This window comes from Hippoglossus hippoglossus, chromosome 12 (genome assembly GCF_009819705.1).
Source record: "Hippoglossus hippoglossus isolate fHipHip1 chromosome 12, fHipHip1.pri, whole genome shotgun sequence".
NCBI lineage: Eukaryota > Metazoa > Chordata > Actinopteri > Pleuronectiformes > Pleuronectidae > Hippoglossus > Hippoglossus hippoglossus.
The window spans coordinates 9817448-9840745 of NC_047162.1; the positions used below are offsets into that span (position 1 = coordinate 9817448).

At 41.7% G+C, this 23298-nt stretch overlaps 1 protein-coding gene across 1 annotated transcript in view; it reads left to right on the plus strand.

Moving 5' to 3' along the window:
- Window positions 1-7990: 7990 nt before the first annotated feature.
- brinp1 (bone morphogenetic protein/retinoic acid inducible neural-specific 1) overlaps window positions 7991-23298 on the plus strand; it is a 112795-nt gene continuing 97487 nt past the window's right edge. The window contains exon 1 of the mRNA XM_034603165.1: window positions 7991-8438. The gene's annotated coding sequence lies outside the window, so the exon portion shown is untranslated. The remainder of the gene's footprint in view (window positions 8439-23298) is intronic.

Genomic DNA, 23298 nt, shown 5'->3' on the forward strand with positions numbered 1-23298 from the left:
CCGCGTGGCTGTTACTCAGCATTATGCACTGTTTCCCTATTGCAGTTACCGTGCACCAAAGTTGGTTACAATAATTCTTTTCCTTTTTATCTTTACAAAAGTGGTGCCTGAAACTTTTTCTTACACACAGCAACGGTTAATGCCTTTGGAAAATAAAAATGTCAATGAGCGATGCATATATTTTATGTGTGCTGTATATACAGGCATTAAGTTCACCATCATAATTTACTATGTTGGTCAACTAACACTACATTTTGATATGTTGAGGGCGCTATATTAAAAGTTAGGGGGGGGGGTTACTACACTTTATAGAGTGGGTAACATGGAGGAAACCTACCATTTGTATTATATTAAGACAAAACATAATAACTTCAAAAATGTATAAGATGTTTCTATGATATCACAGCCTATATTGATAATATATTATTTGTATTTCATGTGACTTGCCTCACAAATTAACTTCCATAGAGCGCATACCTCCTCCAAGGCCCCTTATGAAACCAGATTTGAATTCACTAGATCCAGATTTTTATTTGGATCTGCACCATATTGCACCAGTTCCTGGATCCGGTCCCTGATCTGGATCTGCACCAAAAGGGGTTCTTCCTTGGATCATTCCTCACCCCAACCCTCATCCTCCCCAATCAAATTTCTTGGAAATTGGCGGAATAGTTCTTGTGTAATCCCGCTAACAAACAAATGCACAAAAAACATAACCCCCTTGGCAGAAGTAACAGTACTTTGATGGTGCATTGGCGTGAAACCAAAGAGGCAGCATTCCAAAGGGGTCTCCTTAGTTAAGAATCCAATCAAAACCACAGGCAGATTTAATCTCACCCAGTTAGAATGACTTCACTCCCTAAACTTGTCTTTTAAACTTTGTGATCTGCAACCATAGTGCGCTCAGTCCTTTGCTTCTGTGCCAGATGGGCTATTAGAGATATGGTAACTTCATGCTGAGCAGCCACCCACACACTGACTGCAACATTGCCACATGTGGTGAGATTACCTGCAAAATTACTCGTATGAAAAACCTCATTCAAGGTCCTTGTCACGAAGCGTAAAAAAAAAAACTTTGTGTATTCTTCACAAAAGTTGACATCTGTGATCTTGTCACAGCAGGTTTTTAAATGGTGTATTCACTTCATCATTCTGCCTCTAGAAAGCCTCTACACATGTTGTGAGGGATTGTACATGAGCTAAAGCCACATTTTGTATATGTACAAGTATACACTAAGCATAATGTTGTGTAGAAAAATCTATTTACAAGTATGTTTTGACACTAGTTTGTATTTTGATCGACAGTTTTTCCATCTCAACTGTAAAACCAGCATACGTCTGGGATCAACTGTTTCAAATTTCACCTTCATGAAAAAACGTAATGCTCTGTAGGGCTTTCCTCATGTGATGAATGGATTATTAACATACGCAGTTATGATATATCTATGCTTGACGATAAGAAAAGGAATACAAAAGCATTAAATTGTAATACTTTTTTTTTTTTATATTTCCAGTCAGATTATAAATTGTTATCTCATTTCATCCATAAGGAGCATGAGCGAAAGTTCACGCTTAAATAAAGTACTGCAGTGAATCTGTGAAAGTGACACATCGATTAGTCTCACAAGAATGTGAGACCAAGAACCGCATGCCTGCCTCAAAGTGTCATCATTTGGAAAATCATGGTTGAGCTGTAATGTGGTACAGACGTCTGCTTTCCAGTCGAATGAACACGATACCTTTAAACTGCTTTCATACATGGACTGAACTGCGGATCAGGGGCTGTGATGTGTGTATGTGAGAATGCAAATGTCCGAGGCTTCAGGCTTTCTGCAGAGTTTCTCCAGTTAATGTCTAGAGGAGCCCATGTGAGAATGCATCCGGAATGCAGCAAGTGTACTTGTACAACACATGGAAAACTGAAAAAAAAAACAAGAATACAAGTATCTCCGGATGCTAAAGAAGTGTCATACAAGTAGAAGACGGTGACGAAGATGTCAACTCAGAAAGTGAGACTTGAGAGCAGACGCCAGTGTAAAAAAAACTTGTGATCTCCGCACAAGATCATTATATGATACATCCTGCCTCCTGCACACTGCACCCCCCACCACCCGTCTCCTGAACAATGGCAGAGATTTCTGTGTTGTTGTGAACATGTCTGAGGGGAGACACTCACATTTTTTTTTTTTTTTATGTAAAAGGAAAACTCTGGACCCAATTGTGCGCACATCCGTAATTCATGTCTGTAAATGGTTATTAATGGCATGTGTACCTAGGCTATAGATGTATAGTGAAGTAGGACATCGCTGCATGCTGAAATGTTTTCTCAATTAAAAGGGATATTTCCAGAACCCAGGAGTTGTGTTGTGGCTCCGAATTGAGGATTCACGAGGTGGCCTGAATAGTGAGGTAATACTTTTAAAAAGTTGCTGTCATCGTGTTTGGGATCCGGCTCGGGCCGCCTGTCTTATTACCCAGAAAACTTGCTGAAAATGTTTGTTTTTCATTAGACTAGCAGAGAGGCTGGGATGGGTATCATCTGCATTCATCTGTGATTCTCCCACATGACCCTCCCCCGCAAGACATAAAATTCTCATGACTGATGGACCTGCTGGCTATTTGGACATCTGTCTCCTCCCTCATAACCCTGGCTGGGTGAGGTCTGGGTACAGTGTGACAGGCTTGCGCGGCAGCATGTGCTAACACCGGGCAGAAACATCTCTGCGACCTAAGCCTCAGAGATCAGCCATTAGTAGGTTGTCAATCTCGCGAGCCCTAATAGTCTTCTGGGCGGCTAGGAGGCAGATTCAGCCCATGGCTTCCAACAAGGAGGTATATTTGAGATCATTACAGTCCAGATAAATTTAGCTGCTGTAAGGGAATTATGTCTGTGCTGGTGGAGAATGAAGCATAATTATTGCGGTCATGTGGATGATGGAGTCAAATCTGTGCTGCATTAAAGTGTATTTTTACTTGACAGTGGTATAAGGCCAGAAGGCTGTGGGTTTCAAACTTTGGCAATAAGGATCGTGCGCCCAATTAAATGATGACTTAAGTGATGTTAACATATCACTCGTTAATTCTCCTCACAAGACGGGAGTTGATGCCCGTTAATGAGGTTAGTGGTGAGCTTGAACCAGTCAGCTATAGGGCTAATTAGGTGTTACTACCAGAACAACACTTATACTACCATGGTAATACATGTTTTTATTAATTTAACTCTCATGGATAATAGTTTGAAATTCAGTCTTTTTTTAAATTTCTAAATAAATAATAATCTAGTCCTTTGTCATGTATTTGTTATTTAGCTTATTGCTCTAAATTCTTCACAAAGTTTGTTCCTGTTCTGTGTGTGTGTGCGTCTGTAATGGAGTCAGTGATTCTGGACGTTAGAATCTAACTCAATTTTGGTCAAAATCATTGCTGAATTCATTTTTAAATGTGTTACTTCCATGAAGGAGGTTGTGTTTTCACGCCTGTTTGTGTGTCAGCAGGATAACGTGAAAACAACAGATTTCCACAATACTTGCAGGAAAGATGGAACATGGGCCAAACGAGAATCCATTGAATTTGGCACAGATCTGGACAAAGGGGAGGATCCAGGAATCTTTTTTTTCACGCTTTCTTTAACAATGCAAGATGAAAGTGTATTTTGACAATTTCACCAATTTCCCAGCGAACAATTCACGGATTTAGGGGACTGATATCTATGACTGTGCAATCTGGAGAAGCTTGGTTGACCTTAAGGGGCCTTAGCGCACGTTTGCTTTCTACTTATTGTCATTGCTAATATTTGTGTTATTGAAAGGAATAAAACCTCCTCGGCCCCTCAAGCCTCAAACAGAACGGGCAGGGGGTATTTAAGTAAACAAGTCTGTGGTGTAACCATGTTACACTCTGAGGACAAACATCATTTGTTAGTAATGGCATTGAAAAATAGGGGGGGGGGACTATTTAGCCTCTAAACAGTGTCGACGTTTGCAGGCACATTTTGAAACTGCCCTGTACGCTACTGCTATTTATTCGCTGTTGGCCGTCGAGACATTTTGGCGGAATGCTAAACAAGGGTGGGGAAGAATTCTCAAAACTCAGTCTGAAAAGCACTCACACATTATACCAAAAAATAATTACACCCCATTTAGAGATTTTTAGAGAACAAATTTGTATTCTGCTGCAGAACAAAAAGAAACAAAGAAGTCTAACTCAGAGAAACTTGCAGCCTAATTCCATTTGGACTGGAGGAGTTTGAATTGAGTCCTCATCCAAATTCACTAATAAGACCTTCATGCGTCTGTCAAACAGTAATCCTGTCGGCTGTGCCTGAGGCGCACAGTCCCTGAACTAACCTGCCTGTAACTTATAGAATCAAATCAACAGAAAAACTCATTTTATCTCCAGCAGCCTGAGAGGAGTCTGTCTCCTCACCACTTCTTTGTCATCGCCAATGATTGACAAATTCAAAGCTATCCAAAACAGACACGCCGCGGCTCTCTATCTGTATTTACCTTTTCAGAAGCTGTTTAGTGGCCTTGAATTACAGGATATTTTGATTTAATTGTGACTGTGTGGTACATAATGGACTCCAGATCCCATTCAAGTAATTCAATCATTCATAAAAACTCAAATAATTTATAGACCTCATCCTTTCTTGCCAAGGTTTCTGTCTTCTCAGTCTGTTTGCCTCTTCTTTTAATCCCCCTCTTTCTTTTTAGTTTGCCAACAGCTCCTCACCAGCACTTCCCCTCTGGAGATGGGGGAATTTAAAATATGGATCCTTCAACACTCTGCTTGTCATCATCCCACCACACACGCACACATGCACATTTCAGAGCAGTGCACATTTCATCAGACAGGTGTACTCAGTGGTATTGATGGTTCACTATCGCATTCATGACCAGTATGTAGTTTTCATTCCCTGTATGTCTGCACCAGCAGCAGTAATACATTGAACATCTTACAGCATACCATATAATCCACCTGATTTACTTTTTGATTTTGATGAAGGCTTGAATGGCATGCAGTCTATACGAATACACAGTTTCAGAGAGTGTCCTTGAAAAACATGTTCAGTCTTGTGTAGCGGCACAAAATGTGTTTTTAGCGAGTTTGTTGTTACATACAATATATAGTATGCAAAATGATGCAAGGGAAGGGCAAAAGTACTTAAACTAAAAGTGTAAATTGCATCATGACAAATTACAAAAGTAACATAAGATAACACAAAAATAAGCATTTAGAAGTAAATTAAAAAGAGTTAAATAGAGTATATAATGAAACAAAATCACATCATTAATTGAATAAGAACTAAGAGGGTAAAAGAAACAAGTAATACTACAAATAAATTAATCCATGCTGTCAGAACCGCAAAAACAATTATCAAAAGACTCATATCCTCCAGTTCCAGTAAATCTCAGAATCTCATGATGAACAAAGTTAGAGGGAATGTTTCAGATAAAATTTCATAGAATCATGAAACGTAATGACTTCAATGTTCCCTGGAGAATAATATGCCTGCTCTTGCAATGGCAACGTGTCACGTGCCTCCATCACTCCCAGGCTAATGACTCTGTAATGGCACCATTTATCCATCCAGCCTCATTGAGTACAGTGCTGAGGCCGCCAGGTTCTTCGCCCGTCGGTTGATGCTTCGAGCACTTGATTGTGAGTGGAACAGGGGCGAGCTGGTGAGTTGATTCTAACTGATATAGCGGCATCGAAAACAAGTCAAAAAGTTTTCTACCCTTTCTTCTATGTTTGGATGAAATGAACTTCTAACCTTAAGTTGCTGTCACATATACTTTTCAACTGATGGATCATGAGATGGGAATATAGTTCAGTTTATTGGTGGTGTTAAACAAAGCTGTTATTACAACAATCAAGGTATCGTTTGGACAAAAAATGTTGATATGAGCATTTCACACAGTATTAGCATTTGCTTGCTGATATAAAACTTGTCTAACTGAATAAACAATGCAGAAAATATGTGAATTTATATTTCTATTTCACGTAAGAATGTTTATTTTCTTGATTCAAGTTCTATACTTTTATATATAAAGTTTATAACTATAAATTATCTTATTTCAACTACATTTCTTCGTCATAACCTTTTGATAATGATTAATTGGTAATATATCAGCGATAGATACTCTCTGATATCTGTGTCAGCATTCGCCCTCAAATTATCCATATCTGTTGGGCTCGGTCAATGCGGCTGTTTTCAAGAACCAATTACTCTGAAGTCTGGGAAGAGGGACAACCTGAATCTAATACAATTTGTGAAAGGTTCAAACCAAAGTAACATAAGCCCCCTGTTTGTTAATCAGGGTATCGCATCACGTCATCAGCATCATGCCTCTAAACTCAGCCTCCTGGGTAGTGTTTTAATTTATATAGTTTTACATTATTTAAAACGTTAATGGAGGTGGAGAGTATTCTTATACGAGTGCTACCTGGTAAGCTCCCCTTCACAGTTAAAGCAACTGGTTTGTACTAATATTAAGAATCTATTAGCATAAATATCATTAAGCAACAATTACATGATGAATGTGGTTCATTATTTGCTTAAACTATGCCAAGTATTCATGTGATTTGCATGTGCAGCCTGTGCTACCGTAATTATCAAGTGATCAGGGGAGGGGAAGTCATTTCTAACACAGCAGACGCAGAATACAACACAGTGAGCTGAGCTGTTAGTTTAAGGCAAGATTTCCACAAAATAAGGGTTCCACGAAAGACTCAATAACTTTCCAATTCCTTTTTTTTTATTGTCGGCCAATATTGATGTCTAGATACCCCAGTCGTCAGGGCGATTTTTCTAAATATTGATGTGATGGGTCCCAAACCCCCAATGCAATTCCACAAATGTGACTATTTGTTTTTCTCCTTTTTATCTGAATTCATTTAACTGTTAAAATACATTTCCTGTCAACACATTATCTCGTCTGTAAAAGCCTTTCCTACGAGGCCCAAAAATATAATGTTGGTCATGAAATACTGAATCAATTCATGTTTTGGCCAATTCATCTTCTTTGGTCAAATCAAACACTAAACAAATATTAGTATCTGCATGAAAAACTCACCATGTGAAATGCGTGTCAAGCACCTTTAGTCACTATGCAGTACATCACTGGAGCCAACTGCCTTTTGTCTATTTTACAAGCTTATACCATATTTGTATTTTATTTTATCATTTTGCACAGTTACATCTACTTCATTTGTATGTTTTTTCTCCTTCAACATGTTTTTTTTCAGATTTATCCATTTCATTTCTCACACCTCTTTTAATCTCTTTTCATTTTGCTTGATTGTTTTTATCACCGTACTTCCTGATTTTAATTTGATTTCTTTTAATTTAGTCTCTGTGTTTTTTTTAACGGCCCCCGCATGGCACCTTGAATCTACCTCTGTGTATGAATAGTGCTTTATCAATACAGTAAATTCAGCAGCAGCCATTACACCTGTCACATATTCAGTTAACATGAACATTTGCCTCTTTAAATTCAGCACCATGGATAGCAACCACCAGTTTCTCTATGGTATTGAGTTTCAGCACCATGGACAGCTGTGGGAGAGTTTAAAAAAAAAAAGGAGTTTTGCAGTTTTGAGTCATTCCAACTTTACATTAAGTCACAGTCACGTTGAGTTTTATGCAAAGTACACATCCCACACGTGGCACCTTCTGAGCAACTCGCCGCCTTCTCACTTTCTGGTTTTCTCAAGAATCCCTGAAACCACAAAGCCTCTCAGCTCCTGCAGCTGTTAGATCTCCCCCCAGCTTTGCCCACCCTTGTCCACCCAAGCCACCGCTGTGGTGGGCTTCATACCCACAGCCTCGGTGTAAATATTTACCCATCAGCAAAAGAAAAGTCACGACATGGCTTCTTATCCTCACCCACCCTCGGTTCCCTTCCGCCCTCGTACAGTCCGGACCCACCCCTCACTGCCTGCCATGACCGTCCTCCACAATACGAGCCTGTGTTCTTTGTACCTCCCCTTCCTCGCCCTCAGTCTGTGCGTCCCAGCCTCCCTTCCTAGATATCCCTAGCACACCTCTCCGCCCGCAAACGGCTCCTACGGTGAGAGGAGGGGGTGAAAAAAAAAAAAGAGGAGAGAGGAGAACAGTTTCAAACACGTCGGCATAAATCTCGCATCCAGAGGCTCCCTTTCTTTTTTTGGTGTTGCTTTCTCCAGCTCTCTTCTCTCCTGACTGGACTTCGCCACTTTCTATCCCTCTGCGCGCCAATGCCCGAGACCGCGCCGAAACGACGGATTTTTCCCCCTCGAGCATGACAAGGATTGCCAAATCATCCGCAATCCAACATCACCGACCGAGCCACCAGCATGAGCACTGGATACATATGCTCCAGCAGAAGTTGTTGGCCGGAGAACTAAGAAATCTTGGAGCACAGAGACAGCGGAGAGGGGAGAGTCAGTTTTAGGTAAGTGCGGCTTGGACCTCTCTCTCTCCATCATTTGGAGATATATCTCGCAGATATGTTTCTACCACTGACCACGAGGTATGTGCCCGGGTAGGCAGGGCTGTATTGTGGCACAATTATGGCGATGTTGCGTGGTCAGCATGTTACTGAGGTGGCCGGTGATGTCCTTTGCGGGATGGAGGCATTTTTATTTCCTCCTAATAAATAATCGCCCTGCAGGTCCGTCGACGCTGAGTCTCTTTTAGAAAGATCACATCATGCGCCTCCTCATTATCTTATCATCTCCAAACATTAGGCAAACGAGTCGAATTATATGTGCACTCGACTGCACACGAATGATTGCCCCCCCCCTACTGCACGGTGTGAGACAGCATCTTTCCCCGAGGTGATGCTGCAGAAGTGCGGACACGTACACGAAGGAGCACCGAACACATGGCGGAGAAAGCAGTGATGAGAATTTGGTTGGGTTCGCACATCATTACGCAGAGCTGCCCAGTGGATGAATGGAATTAGAGGAGGCAGAGAGTGAAGGTTCGCTGGCAGGCCTGCGCATCAATATTTGTATTCAGGAGAACTCCATTCGCAGTCCCGTCGTGGTTCTTTTTTTTATTTAATTTTTTTCCACATCCATGTTGATCAGTTCATCCCATAAACTGCTGCTATCCATGGAAGTGAGTGTCATCCCCATCAGCCTGGATATTGGACAGTGTGTGGGATGAGTTGCGGACATGCTTCCTGTGCTTATTATTATTATTATTTGCCTTCCCTCTCTGGATTCCATGTTATGGATGGATCGCTGCCTGTAATGATTTCTGTGACAGCAGATGTAGTCAGCTGCCTCTCTGTGTTAATGTGGACGTGCTGGTCTGCCTCGTACGTGGCTCTGAGCGCTTGAAAGGGCGCGTGCACGACAGCGAGCACGTACATGCTTGTTTTCTTGTAGGCTTAGTCTATATATATGTGTGTGTGTGTGTGTTTCACCACTGAGGCAAAGTTGGCCGTTCTGTGTTCCCCTCAAGTTGCTTTGATTGCTGTTCCACTGACTAACTGCGAGGGGAGCTCATGCTCTTTTACGCTGGGTGTCATTATGTGGCCAAAGGCAAGATAACTGTGCACGATACTGATACCAACTCTATGAAATTAGAGAAGCGGCTTCTGTTTGAAATTGGTCCGGAAGCATTTATCTGCACTTCCCTGACTGCCACTGCAGCTTTTTTAGTTTTGTTTGTCATTGGTTCTTTGTTCTGAGAGCGGCTGAGTAATTACACTCATGTAGAAACCAGAAATAATATACAAAAATGTGCACTTCATGCATTTAGGATTGCAGGAGGTTTAGAGTACAAGACTCTTCCACTGTTTAAGAAAAAAAAATGAATAGGCCACAATGCAAGATCTTAATCTAACTCAAAGTCTGTTTAGCTTAGCCTTTAAAGAGCAAGTCTCCAAACTGTCTGCGAGGCACCCAACTGTGAATAATCCCTCCATACTGAATTTGAACTTTGAGTCAAGCTTTACTGTTTGAAATTAACATTATGCTGACAGCAAATCAATCCACGCTGCGATATGGTTCTGCCTCCATGTGCGGCGCAGAAAATTGCACCGGCGGCGGAAATGGCAGGAAGAAAAAGCCGGCCCCTATTCAGCACGCCTCATTCAATCCGGTGGCCTTTTCAATGGCAAAAAACGCTGGCAACATGTAATCATTCTCCGAGGGAAAGCATTCCACATGACATTGCTAGAATGGAAATGCCAGCGGTGGCTCAATAATATATCATGTCATGGCTTTAGATGACCTGATGATGATGATGATGATGCCTTTGAGCAGCACAGGGTCTTTTACAGCAACTTAAGTCGACTGATGAATGGTCCCAAAGAATGTAGCTATGATTCCCTAAATGAAAGGACCACCCATCACTATAATTTGCAGGAATGGAGGATAGTTTATGCATTCAGCCTACATATGAATATATATATATATACACACACTGCTGCTCTTTCCCCTTGTGTATATACAAACAGTCTTTGTGGTGGATAGAGAACGCTATTGGCAGAACCCACGTTCGCTCGCTCCCCCTCTCTCTCTCTCTCTCTCTCTTCCTCTCTGTTCTCTCTTTGTATTTCTGTACTGGCACGGCATTGTTTTTATGTGGGTGCTGGCTGCAGCTGTAATGGCCAGAAGGCGGCCTCCCAAGAGGTTTAAAAAAAAAAGAATCTGTTTTTATCAGAAACAAACAACAGGGTCCCACAATGACGTGTGACAAAATCTCACACAAACACTGGAGAGCTTACAATATTTTTGGGAAAAGCAGCTGAATCATTTGACCTCCACTGGAGCCCGTGTGACCTATGCGCCACTGCTATAACTCCACATGAGACCACATGCTTGTGCAGAGTAACGCTAAAATAAAACAAATTCTCAGCCGGAGTCTCATAATTAAAGGGTTGGTAGCTGATCATAAGTGGTTAATTGCATTCCTGCACAGCATCAAATTTCCAACCGTGTTAAGCCTTAATTAACAATTCCAGAAGGGGAAAGGTTTTTTTTTTTTGTTTTAGTTTCTCACAATGGCCTTTTAAGAATACTTTCATCTGAACACCCTCCGTGCACGCCTGTGTTCCACTGTGGAGAAACACTGACTCATTGTGTGAGTCGGCGCCTGCAGTTTTGTGAAGGAATGTTTAGAAATTCAGAACTGGATCCGCCGCTCTCCGCCATCTTTGTGGTTACCGAAGCCACAAAGTATGGGCACAGTGTGAAGCCTCCGGGGAGCGGAGAGCGGGCTCGGAAAATCATCACAACGGGGACAATTTTATTGTTACAAACTACTTAGGCATTCGGTACACACAATTCTCCATCTGAATGCAGTGGCCTCACTCTGTTCTCCCTCTGTATCACCCTCTTTCTTTGCTCGCAGCAGGCGACCACAGACTGGATGTTTGTGAGTGAACTGAAGAACCGCATTTTTATGATACAATCAAGAAATGCATTGCACATCAAAAAGTTAGTGAACAAACAGAAATCTATTATTTATTAGACAAACACACATGCACCTTCCGCTCCTGAAAGCAAAGGCTGCTGCAGCTCGCGTTCCGAGTGCTGATGAACCTGAACGTGATGTTACTTAAAAAATCATTAAATATTAAGTTTATTTGCAGGAGCTGCAGCTGAGGAGAGTTCTGGACTGGATTATAATGGGCAATATTATTTGTGTGTGCTTAAAGTTTCGTATTTGTGATAGAAAAAGAAGTCACTACATCCCAGATCACCAAATTGATACTGATATTACTGGTCAATTTGGAGTAGAAGTATCACCACATAGAATGGTCACCACATAGAGTGGAAGCCAAGGCCCAATGGTCCCATCAAGCCACACCAAATTGCCTTGGCTCATAAATATCAGTCCCCCTAAATATGCCTGATGTTTTTATAGGTGAAAATGTGAGAAAAAAAAACTCCCAATGTTAAAGACGATGAAAATAAAAGTTAGATCTGCCCCTTTGTCCAAGATCTGTGCACATAAATAATGCTGCTCTTCCTTGGCCCCTGTCCCATCCATCCACCAAGTACCGTGGAACTCGCTCGGTAGTTTTTGCATAATTCTGCTGAAAATCAAACAAACGGATGAAAACATAACCCCCCCTTGTTGAAGGTGAACATTTATTTTCTCAAGCACATGCTTTCAAGACTTTTGCTTTCAAAGGTACAAAAAGCAGAGCTCACACATTGATTTCAAACCCTCTGCACCGCTCTGCAAACCGTCCATCTTGACCTTACACGTAGTAGTTGCCAGGGAGGAGACACTGGATTGAAAAACGAACCTAAATTGAGCACCTACAAACCCAACCCCTGTGTCATTAAGCACTGCCAGGGAGCTTAGTTATTACTCCATAAAAAACATGATAACTCTGACAACACAGTAATAACCACAGAAATTCATCTTTCCTGACACCCCCCTCGGTCTTTGCTGTCTTGCTGATAGCACCGGTTATATGTCTTGTTTGAATTTTTCGGCCCTGTGTTGCAGTGGTCTTTCACATCGCAAGCGCACAACAGAGGCCCGCGCTGGCCGGCGCTTACACATAGAAGCTCTAACTTGATTTGTTTCGCTGTTGCCTCCCATCTTCCCTCCAGTGGTGTAATTTGATCTGATCCAGTCGAGAAGTTATGTCCGACGCTTTTCAAACAAAATAAAGAGTCCTCTCGGTTTGCAAAATATCATAGGGGTTTGTTTGGAGATGAAATGAAGTTGCGATCCTGATTTTGCAATTAGCTAATTGTGTTACAGGAGATTTTCTTTCCCATCTGCCTCTGTCTGGTAATTTTGTGGGCAGCCGTGGTATAAACCCATTTCGAGGGAAATGTAATACTGTCTGGATTATGCTCTATATCAGCGTATTATGTTGATATAAACTTCCACAGCCAGAATATTCACATACTTTACTGTGATTGTCTTGTTCCCCTTTTAGCAGCTGCATTAACGCATTATTTAAGTGTAGTTCAGCTGCTTTATTTCTCCACTATCGATGGATCCAACGACTATCCTAGTAATGATGGACCCAAAGACAATTAGCACCCATCTCTGCAGTTTCCACTTCACTCATTGCTTAGGCTCCAGGGCCCGCAACTTTAATGTTCTCACTCACTCCCACTGATCACACATACATCACCAAGACAAACTGGCTCCACATAATAAAGCATTCGGCGGCTAAACAGACAGGTAACAGCTAGAGGAGTGATTTTTCAATGCACAGTCCTTAAACGGACACAAACACAACTCCATAAAAGCCAGTGATGCTCTGTCCGCTCAGTGTAGGAGAGAAAGTCAGTTGTTCCTTGTTGCCAAAAAATGCATTAATGCAGACACGACCTCCAGAATTGGTCATTGTAAGTTAGTATCGGAAACATTCAACTGTGTAGAAGTTAAAGAAAACACTCACACAGTCAGGCAGCTTGTGTGAAAGATTAGCTTCTAGCCTTATGCTTCACCAAAGGTGTTGCACAAACTTCTCCAGACTTCAGTGGCACACAGCCAACTGGTTGGTTGTAGCTCAGTTTTATAGTCCACTGTGCCAAAAGTTTAATCAGGCTCCACATGGAAAAACAATATAAAAGTGATTTGTTGGTGGATTTAGTCCAAAAGAGAAAGAAAATGAAACGGAGTTACTACCACAGGATTATATACAAGTTCTATTAGGTGCTTATCTCACGTAAAGACGTTAGCAATGGCTGCCTTGTTTCATGGAAATAAATAAACCATTCATCTGCTGAGTGCAAACTCTCTTTGGAATTGATGAGTTGATTCAATAAATTGCAAAGTTATTCATTGTTGGTCAAAATTCTGGGCTCAGTTCCTCACTGTCGTCGTTTTTTTTTTGTTTTTTTTTAAACAAGCCCAAAACTATTATTCATGTCTGTGACTCAGCTAAGTGTCTGCCAGTGTTAAAAAAGTGCCACATTTTGAGATGTGAATAATCATAGGAAAATAATCTTTCTGAAAGCAGAAAAAAATAATAATTATGCCTCTCACAGAGCAGGCTTTTTAATCTTTCCAATCTTCCTCGTGCTGACTAGCAAGCGACAAGCGCTCCCTGCTGAAAAATATTTTAGGTGTCCTCAGTTACTCTAGAGTGGAGAAACATTTGCTGAAAGATTTCAAATAGTCTGGGAGTCCTCGTACGAAGGCAGGAGGAGAGGGGCGGGGGGTGAGAGGCTGCTATTTTCAGTGCATACAGTATGTCCCAATTTTGAAAAATGTAACGGCGGAGCGGTCATTTGGGAGAGTGAGGAGATTCACAGACTGACCGGCGACCACTGGGGATGTTGGTGAGTCGATGCACTGATGTCTGATGCTTGTGGCTCGCTGCATTGGTGACCTATATTGCAGCTCGGGGCAGCAGCAGCAAACGACTGATCAGATTTGAAAAAAAAAATAAAAGAACATTGTGCAGTGTAGTCAAAGCTTTCTTATCTGGATAAGCTGCTTCCGAGACATGCGTCAACTCCAGAGTTTTGGTTTTATCCTTTAAATGTCCAGTGTGTTAAGGTGAAAGGGATCTATTGGCGGAAATTGAATATAACATAATCCTAGTGATGTTTTCACTAGTGTGTTTCATCTAAATTATAGAAATTGTTGTTTTCTCTACCCTTGAATGGGCCCTTTATATTTAAACCATGTTTCTTACAGTAGCCCAGACTGGACAAACTAAACATCTTTTGAGTTTTTATGACAACTGATAACTACCACTGGTTCTCTTTCATGTTTGGAAGGGGAGGGTGAGGTGAGGGGTATTCAGCTGCAACATGCAACTTCACCACTAGATGTCACTCAATTCTACACACTGAACCTTTAATCTTAGTGCAAAAAAAAGCCATTGGATCAGCATATGTGCATTTATTCAATTATCAATTTGTGACCTCCCCATGGTATGTAATTGTAAGGTGTGTCCTGTGACACTGTGATTGAAAGCTGCAGCCATGATTATGTAAATTGACTTTGCCTTAACACAAACTGGATTTTGTGACAGTCCTGTAATCATATCAATGAAACAACTGCACAATCATGTAACTTTGATTGTAAATCAAACCAGACATGCACCACTTTATTTAAAGTAATCATACTAATAACAAGGGCTGCTACCAAATAAATGATGAAGTGGATGAGAGATGGTGTCAGCTTCACTGGAAGAGACCTAGTGAGTGGCCCTCTTAATTAAGGCTTCAATGGCAAGCTAATTTTAAACCACTCCTCTCCCTCAACATCATCACCTTTTCAATTCACTGTTTTCCAGAGGTGATTCTGCTCAAGGTGCCAGAACTCGCCCGAGCGTGTAAGTGTCTCTGCGAAAGTCCCGTTATGCTTTATAAGTAAAGCTGTGAGGAACATTTACGTTAGCTAGCTTGTGTCTGAGTGACAAAAAGCTTTAACAGGTAGATGAGGATGGTAATTCAAAGTGGTGGGAAAACATAATCGAGGCAGCGGCGTGTTGCCCTTAAAACGTAACGGCTAATGCAGACAGAATCATTTGAAGGAGAGGCATTTGAGTGGCGCAGCGTTCTTCCTCTGAACAACTTCACTGCTGTAAGAGGCATTGTTGTGCATCTGACTCCTATAGCACATGGAATGACCTGACACTGCACTTTCACAGAAGTACAAACCTCTGGAGTGTTTTATGTACCTGACCTTGTGTGTGTGTGTGTGTGTGTGTGTGTGTGTGTGTGTGTGTGTGTGTGTGTGTGTGTGTGTGTGTGTGTGTGTGTGTGTGTGTGTGTGTGTGTGTGTGTGTGTGTGTGTGTGTGTGTGTGTGTGAGAATCTGCCACCGCAGCGGACAGGTATATTAATTAAAATTCCAAACATCGCTCCTTCATGTTCACTACTGTCAATCCTACACGTCCCAGTGGTGAAAACATTAGTCCACTTTCATTCTCAACGTGTTAGCTTTACTGCATAAGCCGCACATCCTGTCACATATAACCCGAGGAACGTTGATTGACTTGACATCCCGTGCATATCTGTGATCATTTAACATTGCCTTCAGGGCCGTTGCCATGGCAACTCTCATAACCTTGTATCACGTCTTCAACCAATGTTCCTGTATTTGCTCAGTATTCACTCGTATTATCTTAATGTCCTACTTATCATTCATGAAGTTCTTATTTTTTATTATTTTTTAAATTGACTCAATGAATGAATGCTGATTAAACAGAGCTTTATATCGACCTGTCTGTTCCACTCATGTGAATTCACCGCGGTAGCTGGATTTTCACAACTACTGTGTTTTTAAAAGGCGGATTTACACCTGAAGGCTGTAATATTGTTCTGGACATTATTAAATATAAACTGGATTTGCCTTGGGATGGAGAATATGATTAAAAAGTAATGAATAAAATATGAAATTGCTTCCAGGTGTCTACCCATTGTTGCTGTTATTGCCTGGCCTCTAAACAGTCTTTATGTTTTGGTTAATGATTGTATTTAAACTACGCATGCATGGACTGTAAACATTCATTTCCACATGTTTTTAGGAACAAATCTGCTGTTTTAATGAACTTTAAAAATCAGTACAAAGAGAAAAAAACGGGACCATCTTCAGGGCGTCTGCCTGTGCTATGTGCTTTATGAGTTATTAAAGCTGCATGTGCTTTGAAAGAAGTCGGTAAAATGATGGAATTCATGTGGAATGAACAGATAATACATGCAGAGATGGTTGGGCAATACAGTTTCTATACAGTATAGTGTCTGCCGGTAAGAGGACTTAAAGCAAAATAAATATTTCTCGTTTTATTTTTTTAGTATTTTTCAGTCGGAAGAGGCTGAACTGGGCTTACAATTCTAAAAAAAACTAAACTAAAGCTGAACCCTGGCAAATCCCACATGTCATGTCCACTGAAGATGAAGCGGGCAGGCTGATGTTGACCGAAAGATATTGAAGCAGATGGAACTTGTGTACCTCAAAACCAACTAATGAAGAAATGTTCTCGGAAGCTACATCCCCAGAAAAAGAAGATCACAACCTCAGTATTGGAAAACTGTAGAGGAAACAAAATCCAGTCTCACTGTAGGATACTTAATACCGAGATATTATTTTCAGCCATAAAGAAGACCTACTGTGTTATTAAAAGTAAAAAATCCTGGATTAAAAAGGTCAAGCCACAAAAGCACTCGGTTTGCAGCAAAGAAGGTTAGGTCAACTGCCAGCGTGGTTTCCGAGAAAGAGGATCAGACGTTGCATATTTAAATGTTGAGAGTGAACTGTGGCCAGAGAACTGCTATTAATAGATAAAATGCAGAATGAAGTGAATACAGAAACACAGTGGGACAAACGGGACACACTGGGGACTCGGTGAAGGATTTCCAGACCAATTGTTGCAGTCATAGCAGTAATTTCTTAATTCCTTTCACCTTGTTTAAAATTGTATTATTTCTCCTGACCGTGGTAAAGTCCTTAACATGTAGGTCAAAGTGTTTACAACTGGAAATATGCTTCAAAAATTGCTGCTGCTCCTCTGTGTCATAGATATTCCCCAGGTCCACTGCGCAGCTTTTCACGTGGCATAAAATCAATAGCAATGAAGAGGGTCAGTGCAAGAATGGGAGATGCCTTCATTATGAATTGTAGATTAAAATTGGAGGTGTAAGTACTTTTTAGGGCAATTATAGCAGCTCGTTTTTAATTTTAAGGGGAAAAAAAGCATTATTTTACAAATGTCTTATGCTCGACCATGGCCCTTTCCTATCATGGAAGACATATGTTAGATGAAGTGCAAAATGAATAACAATGCTAGAATCATTCTAGACCTCTGGATTCATGTAGGACTAGCGACGCCATTGTCCTACATAGTTGAGCTACAGTAGCTTGTCAAAATAACAGTGACAAAAATGGGCACAAAATGGTAGCAAGAACCCGTCAGATTGAAGCATCTGTACTAGCTGTAAGTTTACTTACGACACAATCAAAGTCAGAGTCCCCCCCAAAAAGTTCAAATCTGTTAACCCACATCTTCCTTAATGAGGATCCCACACGTGAAATTTCGGTTCCATTGGTTTCTTATGTGACCAAATCAAACAGGCAAAATGTAATTTAGAAAAAGGTGATGATTCCTCATAAAATCACTCTTAACTCGATGTATTCTTTGGGTTTTCATGAAAAACGGATCAGCAAGCGAATCCCTCGTCCCGACCCAATATTAGGTTGCATGAAGACAATGGCACGTCAACATATGCCCAATCAATTTGTGTAAAGATAAAACTGACTTCCCCCTAAGAAAAAGGAAAGATGAAGTCATTTGCTCCCTGTTATGGATGATGGCGATGTGATTTATACGCATGCCTCTGCTTCCACTCCTAAACCCTGCGGTGCTGTTTATCATTCTGCTCGTATAGGTTTATCACCGGCGATGTTTATAGCACTCATTGCGTCCTGGATGAAAAAAAAAGAAGTTGGGTCGTCGTCGTCTGTCCGATTGGCGTGATGGGCATTCGCATGTTTGTTTACAAGACGTTTATTGAGAAGCGCCGCTCTCATGTTAGACCGGTGCTCTGAACCGTGTCAGACTCGGCCTAATGACTCTCTTCCTCTGCGACGTCTGTGCCGAGGCCTTTCAGATCTGTTTTTAGTTTGTATGCTCGGAGCACCTGCAGCTCTTCACACAGCGCTCCCTGAAATTAACTCTTTGGGAACCTAATTGGTCAATTTAGATCCATGATTAGAACCAGTTTTACAGATTTGTCTTATGTATCTCGTTTTTTAATCAGTTGTGTTTGTATAAAAAAATGCTTTAATTGATTGAATTCTCTTCCTTGTATCTTGTGACATTTTGTACATTTGCCGCTTTTGGAACAAACCTCACCGTGCATTAGGCCCAGTCCTCGATGAAAGAAGTGAAATGAGATAAGAGTCCAGTTTGATTATCAGGCAAACACACATGGCCCACATTGTTTGGCCTGGTTTAGCTCATCCACACATCTAAAAAGGAAGCTTTCTGGCACACTGTGGTAACCCTATTATTTCACGAGTGTACTGCGTGTGATGGTAATGCCCAGAGCCTCATCACCACCTGGTTCCTTGCTGACTCAACTAAGCATTCAAATTCTCCTTCATGACAAAATTGACCAAAAACAGTCTCGGTGCAGCAGAGGCTATCATGCACTCTTGGACTCCGTTCACCTCTGCTTTGGTCTCCGTCAAGGCTGTTGGGATTACCAATAAACAATGGCAGCGGGATGCCAACTGGCAACCTAGCTCGATTGCCTGGTGGAGGGAGAAGACTCTGCCAGCTGGCCACTCTTTACCACTGGTGCCAGCCACTGTCCCTTATAGAAACACATGGGTAGTGTTCAGTATAGATGAGTGCTCGCATCCATCATCCTCTGCAGGTTATAACCCTGCCGGGGCCTGGAGGAAAAGAGCAGGATTGTATGTTTATAACTGCAATTTACCTGTGTTAGATAGTAGAGTGTACTACCCTATAGCTCTGCTGCAGTGTGAGCTTGTGCCATTGTGCCCGGGCTGCAGCTGCCTTGTTCGAGACTGGAACTGTGAGTCCCACTTCAGAGAGGAAACGATTGGAGGGTGAATAAAAGCTCGAAGTCAGTCAATTGGCCCTGAATTGCCTGAACTTAACTGCAATATCAGCAGTCCACAAAAGAGTGGCTGGCGTGGTCAACCTTTTTTCTTTTTTTTTTTTTCTTCACCCAGCTTAACTTGCTCAGCCCCTCACATTGACATCAGGGCCAGGTGGACAGGGAGGAAGTGAAAGGAGAGGAGGCAGTGTGCTCGATTTATCAGTAATTATGGAGTGCTATTTTCTCTGTCTCCCATCTATGTCTGCCCCGGGAAGCAGTAGCCATTCTTTAATCTTGACACCCGGTGATCATGTAACGCAAGGAAGTGCCTATTATAGGTGGAGAGAAATTGGAGGGGGCCTTCGCTCCTCATCCTCTTCTAAAGGAGCCGTGGTGGCAGGGATGGTGAGTGTGGGGATGCCTGAGCGAGGGGGAGAAGGGGGTCAACAAGAGATGGAGCTTGAGGTAGTGCAGACAATTACGCTACTGGTTTTCCAAACTGAAGAGATTGTGCACAGTGGAGGCGTTAAAAGGAACATCCAGGCAATCTGCAGTAAGTTTTTCTTCATGAAAAAAAAAGAACTTGCCAGAGGACATGTGAACTAATTTGATGTTTTAGATGAAAACAACTGCAATGATGTGAAATGTGTAAAGCGGAGCAGGTCTTTTATATTTCATGCTGCTCCCTCTGGGCTTGCTTTTTTCACTCAGTCAAACACAATCAAGTAAATTTAGGGAACATACTTTGGGATGATTGTATATCAGATAATATTAATCAGCAGATGGAGATGCAAGTCGGGCGAAAACGCTGCGTTTAAGTGTCGCTTTTGATTTGAGTTCAACTCTGTATCCCGCAGTAACAAAAAATATATCAAAAGAATAAACAAAAGTTATTTTTATAAGTCTCAGTCTTTCCATGGACATTGAACGTCACAGTTCATTCCTTCTGTGTTTTTAAGTGGGTAACTGGAAACCCCTTATTAATTCAATCCATATGTGACTGTGGCTCAGGAGGTGATGCGGGCTGCCCACTAACCAAAAGGTTGGTGGTTTGATACCCTCTAGTTTGATACTTGGTGGTTTGATAGACTTCAGTGTCAAGGGGTTCCAGTCATAACACTCGCAATAGGCCACACAACAATGATCGGTACAAAGTCCAGGTATCTGAACATTTCTAGATAAGACTAGAAAAGTGCTTTACAAACACATTGCATGCAGGAAATCATTTGATTTACTCTGCAAAACTTCAGTGGGTGACACACTTGTTTTCTTCAGCGAAAACAGCAGAGACTTTGGAAATGATCATTGACTGAGTGTCTTAACATGAATAATTTGTTTTCTGAACCGCCTGCGGTACTAATCTGGCACCTTACTCCACTGACATCCCTCTTTATAAATTTGCAGCAACAGGAAATCACCTCGTGCTGAGATGATTTTTCCCCCATCAGGCCTATATGTTGTTTTTTGCACAGAGAAGACAGACGGGTGCAGACGCTAAGTGGTTGATGTATGAATAAAGAATCCCAAATCAGGACCCACCGCGGGCCTATTTGTTACGCCGAATTGCCGATTTAGCACGAAAAACCGACAAAATCCGACAAGCACGCCTGATCCAGACAGTGAAACGATTTGTGTTTCAGTCAGATTTGTGTTAGAATCAAACTGCTGACTGTGTTCCGTCTGAGGAAAGATGCTAAGTGAAGTAAATACAGAGCAACTCATGTATGATTCAGTCAGCCACTGCATACCGCAAAACATGTTCTGCTGTGTCTAACTCCCAACGAGTTAATTATGGATGCAATGCCACAGCGATGTGGGTATTCCGCTGCGGTGTTAATGTTGCATCATAGCTTGATGCGGTGCTTCGTGGGACGGTTGCTGTGCGGTGGAAATGCCTCTTGCAGCAATGTTGCCTGAAGGTTGACAAAGTTGCATCGCAGGCAGATGGCGCTGCGTTCAGATCTCAGCCGTGCGCGGTCGTCTTTGTGTCGGCGTTTCTGTCGCGAATGCTTTTTGTTTGCTCCGATTCGGAGTAGATGTAATGAAAGCTCTCGACAGCCTCCTCAGCAGAGACTGGCCTCAGACATGGACTCAGAAAATAGACGCTAAAGGGACATAATGATTATTATTGTAATGCTGTTACAGTTGCAACAATAAGATATTACATTATGAGGTTATTAGCATGTGTCCAGTCTTTTATGAAATATGACACGTTACAAATATGTATTTCATTGATCCTGTAAATTGATTCTGTATGTCTGCTCACTCAACCACATAAATACATATGATGTGTGCCGTGCCATGTTTTGCAAATGGATGACCATTGATTATATCTAAGGGGACATTGACTCGTATGCATTTATATAAGCACGCACAAGTTCACAAATCACACACGCCCGGATCATCTCCAGAGACCTCGGTGCCGCTGATGGAGCTGGTGTTGTTAGTTTTAATGATGGAGAGGCCAGTCCAGGTGAGGCTGCAGCCCGGGCAGCATCCTCTCCGGCGTTTTCCGCACACTCAGCACACCAACATGACACCGATGTAGGACAGAGAAGAGGCAACGCGGCACATTCAAGTCACAGCGGTGAGCATAAAGAAGAAAAAAAAAACGGCAGTATATAGCCTTTGGCTGGGTAACAGCCTGGCTACGTTCAAGGAGCAGTCGCTCTGAAAACAGATCACCTTTAAAAGAGAAACAGATAGTGACATACTGCCAGCGTATTATTGAGCACAGGAGGGATTCCACCGAATGTGCTTGTACTTTGATGCTCCGCTCCAATGTTCTTTTGTGTGAACGGTTCATCAGACAAGTCTTTTATCACTGTAAATGAGCTTAGCGAAAGTTTAATAAGGAAGGCTACTTTTTTTTTTTTAATTCCTTCACCTCCAGGCTACTCCTCCATTCATTACTCCCACGAAGCCACGCCTCTCGGCTGCTGTCCTTTCATTACCACCTCCTTCCATTATCACATCGGTTTAAAATTCAGCAGGCGAATTACTCGCAGTTCTTCCTCCAATCAAGCAAACCTCAAATGTACCCCTTCTCTCTTGCTCTCAAGGGAGATAATCACTAAGTGGTGAACTCCATATTAACCCATTCAACTGAACAGCATAACATTGACTTTGCCCTGAAACACTCAAGTTTTCTCCACATTTTCTCTCGTAAAAAGAAATCCAGCAATGTGTATAATAACATTAACACTAAATTAGCCAAGACTCCACATACACACGTTCACACCTTCGAGACCACAAGCTATTGCGACCTTACTGACGACTGTTCAAATTGCCTCCAGCCACGTGAATAGAAAATGCAGAGGTTGTCTCATGTGGACTTTAAAAAAAAAAAAGAAAAAAAGTCTTCACAGCAACAATGGCATTGATGGAAAAGCAGTGAAGCAGGCAAGAAAAAAAAAATCAACCAAGTGAAACCGAGTCGATAAGAAAGTTAGGGGGGAAATTTTCCAGCCGTCCTTATCGTCCCTAAACACACCATGAGGACAATCTGTTTTGTTAACGAAGTTCACTCTGAATGGCAGCTCTGAAATGCAGGTTGTTTTTTTAGCTGACAGCCACGTTCGATATACAAGAAATGTATTGTTTCAACATTAAGCTCTCACCCTTTGCAGGCTTGAAAGGAAAAATTCTGACCGTTGACTGAATAGGAGAAGCTTCATTCATTTGAGAACCACAGAATCTACAATAACATCCACCATGTTTTTTGAAAGTATGGGAGAATATAATTTTTTGCCTCCATGTTATTTTATTTATAGCCTCTATAGTTATTTTATATGCA